The sequence below is a fragment of the Egretta garzetta genome, unplaced genomic scaffold (genome assembly GCF_000687185.1).
Source record: "Egretta garzetta isolate BGI_Z169 unplaced genomic scaffold, ASM68718v1 scaffold280, whole genome shotgun sequence".
NCBI lineage: Eukaryota > Metazoa > Chordata > Aves > Pelecaniformes > Ardeidae > Egretta > Egretta garzetta.
The window spans coordinates 857,575-863,269 of record NW_009258219.1 but is presented as its reverse complement, the minus strand read 5'-3'; positions in this window follow the sequence as shown (position 1 = coordinate 863,269).

Genomic DNA, 5,695 nt, shown 5'->3' with positions numbered 1-5,695 from the left:
GCAGCGTCCCCGGGCGGCAGGCCGTGAAGCCCCCCGCCGGCACCTTGGCCCGCTCCAGCACCTCAGGCAACGCCAAGTCACCTTCCCCGCCTGCCACAGAACACAGCAGAGGAGAAAGATGAAGCACGGAACACGTCAGCCACCCATTTTGGTCTTTTTCGTGCCCGCTGGAAAAGTCCCGCTGCATGTTGTCTGGCTTGGCTTTACACCTCACCTTTTTTTGCTTGTGTCTTTCCCCAGGTGTGAAGTGGAGCAGAAAGTCCTAATGCCTGCCATCACAGTTTTCAGCTGGAAAAAGGGTCCGTAGCAAGAGCGGGTTGCACTGCTACTGCTTTTGGCTATTCAGGGCAAGGAGGGCTCAGCCTTTCCAGGACCACCCAGCCAGCACCTCCAAGAATGTGTGTCTGTGAAGCGCTGCCTTTCATAGGTGTTCACACAGTACTTAAAATATACTTTAAGAGAGAGAAGGGACTTCAAATGGAAACCTAAGTAGCTGTGCAGCTCTGCATACATGTGGTAACTGAGTCACCGTTTCCTGCACACAGGAGCACCCCTGGGCATAAACCAAAGAGCTTTCTTTTGAACAGGATCTTACTCGTGGGTAGGGCTCATGGGTGCAGGCAGAGTACAAATAATTCAGCGCTGACCTAAGAGAAAGTAGAAGTCAGCCACCTAATCCCAGATGTGCTGTTACCCCAGGAACCTGGATTTCAGGTATTGGCTCTTCACCTAAACATGTAGGAGGCAGAGGGTGTACTAAACAGTCCTTCTCTGTGTATTTGGATTTAAGAGTAAACAGCGCCAACCCCATCTGACCTTGAAAACCAGCAGCACTCGTGTACCTGTTGTGTCCCCCCATCCAGTTACCCAGCAGGACTGCCCGTCAGCCACCTAATCCCAGATGTGCTGTTACCCCAGGAACCTGGATTTCAGGTATTGGCTCTTCACCTAAACATGTAGGAGGCAGAGGGTGTACTAAACAGTCCTTCTCTGTGTATTTGGATTTAAGAGTAAACAGCGCCAACCCCGTCTGACCTTGAAAACCAGCAGCACTCGTGTACGGGTAGAGAGAGCAGCCTCTCTTGGTGGCAGGTGCAGCAGACAAAGCAGTTTGCTGTTACGCCTTCCATAGGCTTGACCAAGGCAATATCGTAACCCAGGTGGTTTGAGTGGTTCTTGTGGAACCACTCATGCTGGTAGATTTGCTTCACGCGGCATGCTGTCTGTGTGGAGCCATTGTGGCTAAGGTTGTGCTTGCCTAGGAGGATTCACCAGTCGGACACATCTTCCACCTCACCCCTAAACCAATTTCAGAGTAAGGAAGCATATGGATGTTTTTAACAGGCTCTTTCCTCCCACCACTGATAGCAGTGCATGCCGCTCCTCCCTCTGCCACGCCCTTAGCCACACCAGATGTGCCTGCTTGCCCAAACCTACATAGCAGATCAAAAAATGAAATTTAAAACGGCATTAGCCTAAGCAAAGGACAAATTGGTAGTCTGCTAAAATAGGGGCAAAAGATTGGCTACAGATGCGATTTTATGGAAAAATAAATGAGATGTTTATTATGCACTGTGTTGTTCCTCGGGGCTGGGTAAAACTGTGTACCAGTATTGACAGTAAGCCTCCAACCAAAGTACGAAGAGAAACAGTTTTGGATGCATAAAAGGGATCTACATGTACCTCAAAGAGAGTTAATGAGGATTAACGCATGCAACTTTTCCCTTGGGAGGTGTATGACCCTGCATAGTGTGCTCCTGTACCCAAAATTCAGTACTACTTCTTGCTGAATGGGAGTCGCACATGTAGTCTGCACCACAAAGCCCATCCTTCCTGCCTTGGTTCACCAAAAGTGCTTCATGACCCTCTCTGCATGCTCAAAGACTGCTTCCTTGCTTGGCTGCAGCGTGAGAATAAAGGGCAGGGTGGGATTCATCCCTCCACACCCCCTCAAAACAGGAGCCTCCATACAGAGGTGGAAGTTTTTCCTACAGTTCTTAGGTATTGGCCTGCCAGGCTGTGCTACCCCGCGCCACCCAAAACACAAAGAACTTGAGGAATGTTCCTTTCTGCAATGATTTTGTAGCAAATTTTATGGGGTTTATGCATATGTTCTTAAAGAGTATTTCTGGTTCTTGTTTAGACCGTTCCTCTTTCAGTAGTGGCAATAATTTGGTTGAAGAGAATCAGTTGTGTTAACTTCTACGTTTGACACCCCATAATGTAATTTCCTTGTTCTGCAACTCTACCACACAGTGAAGCAGCACGGCGCCGCCTTTCAAAAGGCAAATAAAGAAGCGCAGCACACTGACAGCGGCACGGCACGGCATGCACGGCACAGCTGGAGGTGAAGCCAGATGCCAGGGCAGACTAACCAGATGCCAGGGCAGACTAACCAGATGCCAGGGCAGACTAATCAGATGCCAGGGCAGACTAACCAGCTGACAGCAGCTCCTCTCAGCGACAGCAATGGTCCCAAAGCGGAGTAAGAAATTATAGAAGAGTCGTCATTGTAGGCGTCAGGGAAATTCATGCAGCTCCCAAGGGGAATCACCAGTCGGTTCGAGCTCTGCCGTGGACGCAGGCTGTTTTCTCTTTGTCCCTGCCAGCCCGGCTGCACGGCCCTCCCTCCCACGTATCCTCTCTGACGTGTGTCCTTGGTCCCCTTCCAGGCCGGCCGTGACCTGGCACTCGGTCCCACAGCTGTGTGTCCGATCCGTCCCCAGCCTTCCCCCAGGGCTCGTCCTGCCCGTGGCCAGAGGCCGACCTCGCAGCCACCAGCCCGCCCAAGGCGCTGAGCGGGGCAGCAGTCAGCTGCGGTTAAGTCCAAGGCTTTTACTTCCCTGCAGGGGATTTTCTAAGCACTCTGTGCTGTATTTACTGGTCTTGAATCTTTGCTTTTTGTGTCAAGCCACCTCAATGCCAGAGATAAACTACGTATTTTTGAACTCCCACACAAACGGTTTTGTATAGAGACTGTAAACGGATGTTTTAATAACTTTTTCCTCTACCCAGCACTTGGCCTTTTTCCTTCCTCCAGTTTAAGGATTTCTCATTTCTGCAACCTTTTTTTAATTACTGTCTACTTGTCTACCCACATATAGTCTGTCCCACTTCACATGAAACAGAAGTACAGAATACACCTAACTCCACAGGTATCTTTCATCTAAAGAGAGTCCTGGGAAGGTTTTCTGTAGCTTCTCCAGGAAGTCTAACCAAAAGCAGAACTTACTTCTGGAAACAATGGTCTGCCATGAGAACCCAGTGCTGGTGAAGAAGGGTCTCGCCACAGACATGACCAAATCTCTTAAGTTGTTGTGGTCCAAACCTATCGATGCAAAAAACACGAACAGAAGTTTTAACCAAAGAAGTGTCATCCCTGAGTAGAAGGGCAGAGAAAAGGAACAGATTTAACTTGTGACAACAGAAACGCTTTCTCTTCTGCAATAGGGGTTACTTGCAACTGTAGAGGGAAATACCCTTATTAATGTACTACTTCATCATGTATGCAATGAAGGCATTAGGACTCCATACCCTGTGCGCAGACATGTTGGTAAGCACGTACCCAAACATACAGATGTTTGTCAACACAGCTTCTTTTGTGTGATAGATGCCCAGGAAAGTAAGTTTTTCCTAAAGGTCTCACACGTTCTCTAAAACAAAACCATGAGAATGGCCATTTTAGTTCCCACCCATTTTTTTCTGCTTTTTTGTTGTTCATCTTTCCCTCCTGAAACCCTCCAAAGCTTCAGCTGGCAGATGCATTGCAAACAGCACCCACTTCATATACCCATATCCTTTCGCAGAAACAGGTGCTTCTTTGATGGCCAGGAATTAAATGTCTTCCCAGCTATCAAGTGGAAAGCACAGAGTTCAGGTATGACCGACAGGTCCTGCAACTCGCATGTGCTTTACAAACGAAACGAATGTCCATGTATATGTCATGGGCTACAATGGGCTTGACCACATCTTCAATGACAGCAGGACTGGCCCAATAGCTACGCAAAAATGTGCCAACACAAAGTATTTTTTGTCAGTAAGTGTGTTACTGACTTCATCAGCAACCTCTTCCAGGACACCGATATTCATGTCACTGAAAAATTGTCGTAAAGGCTGTGCATACCTGTAACGAGACTTGCCAAGGCCAGGAGCGTGGCTTTGCTTCAGTGCCTGATATAACTGCCCCTGCAGTGCTTGGCTGAAAATCCCCCCTGCCACAGTCTGCTGGCCAGTCTACAGCATGCAGAGCAATACATGCCATAAGCAAAGTCACATCCCAACAGTGGTTCACTGATCCAAGACTCAGTGGCTCCTACAACTTGAAATATTGAGGAAGGAGATGAGTATTAAATGTAAATCCTCAGTCACGTTCCACATACACCACACAGTCACATTTTGAATAACTGCCTGGCACGCTTGGGATGTTAAAAATGCTGTGAATTTAAGAAATCAGAACACCAACGGAAAAGCTTCCCATGCAAATGTAGAGCTCACTGCCAAAATTTCAGAGCCCCGTGGTTTCCTGAAGAGCTGGGTTTAGGGGTTAAAGCCCCCATGCCTCTCAGCCTGCAAGTGACTTTTGGGCTTTGCTGCTTGGAGGATAGCTCAGACGCAGGCTAATGGAGAGCAGTTAGTGTTCAATAACTGGGCAGGAAACTAAGTTTAAGTTGGTTTCAAGACATTATCTCTGAAAAATTATTTATTCCCAGGGACTCAACTTTGCATTTGAGTTAAAAAAACAAACCACCAAACAAAAAGCACTTGATCCTGCACAATGTATTTCTCCAGATCGTTCATTACCTCCTGCTGGTTATGGCAGGGTTGAGGAGATGAGCTTAAACTACACACACATGTGTTCCAGTCAAAACTGGAGCAGGGAGGGACTCTCAGTGCAGGCTTGGAGCGCGAGGGCCATTTTATCTGACGACTATGCTGTACAGATCTCTTCTGCTTTCTCAGAAACCCCTGTCCCATCTTTTTCCAAAATCCTTAAGAAAGCAGCTACAGCAGCGTGGCACTAAATTAACCCCTAATTCTACTGCTAGAGTGAGGCTGATGCTGAAAACATAACATTTAGCAAACACAGATCACTGCAAAAACAAGGAAGAAATTACAACATAACCCATCACCCCATGAATTCAAATTAATGTAGAGGCTTTCCTAAAACCGGATTCTCTGAGGCAATGGCATTTGTAGGGTTTTCCAGACAACATGAACACAAGACAGCATTAAACCTACCTACGTGCAGGAATTTCTGCTCAGTCCCAGTCTGGGGCAAAGCAGCTTGCACTACAGCCAGCACCAGAGGCAGGGCATGCAAATTATCTACAACCATTACAAAAAGCAATCAGAGGAGATGGAAGGACTGACTTTTTATGCATGCGTCATCTACTGAGGGTGCTGCGTCTGTGGCAGGGGAAGGACCAGAAAAGCCAGCTCCTGCCGTTGCTGTGGGGGCAGCACAGCGCAGGCACCCACGCCTGGATGATTCCATGTGCTTTGTGCACCACGAAGAGCTGCCCTTCGGCAGTTGGGTGCTGGAAAGCACAAACAGAAGGGGGTTTCGGCAAGGATCACTGCGCAGGGAGCTGTGACCCCCATCTCTGCTTTACAGTAAAAATCACAGGAGGCGAGCAGGGACCAGAAAATGCAGGGCAGAAAGAGTGGGTCTGTACTGGCAGGCTGTGCACCAGCC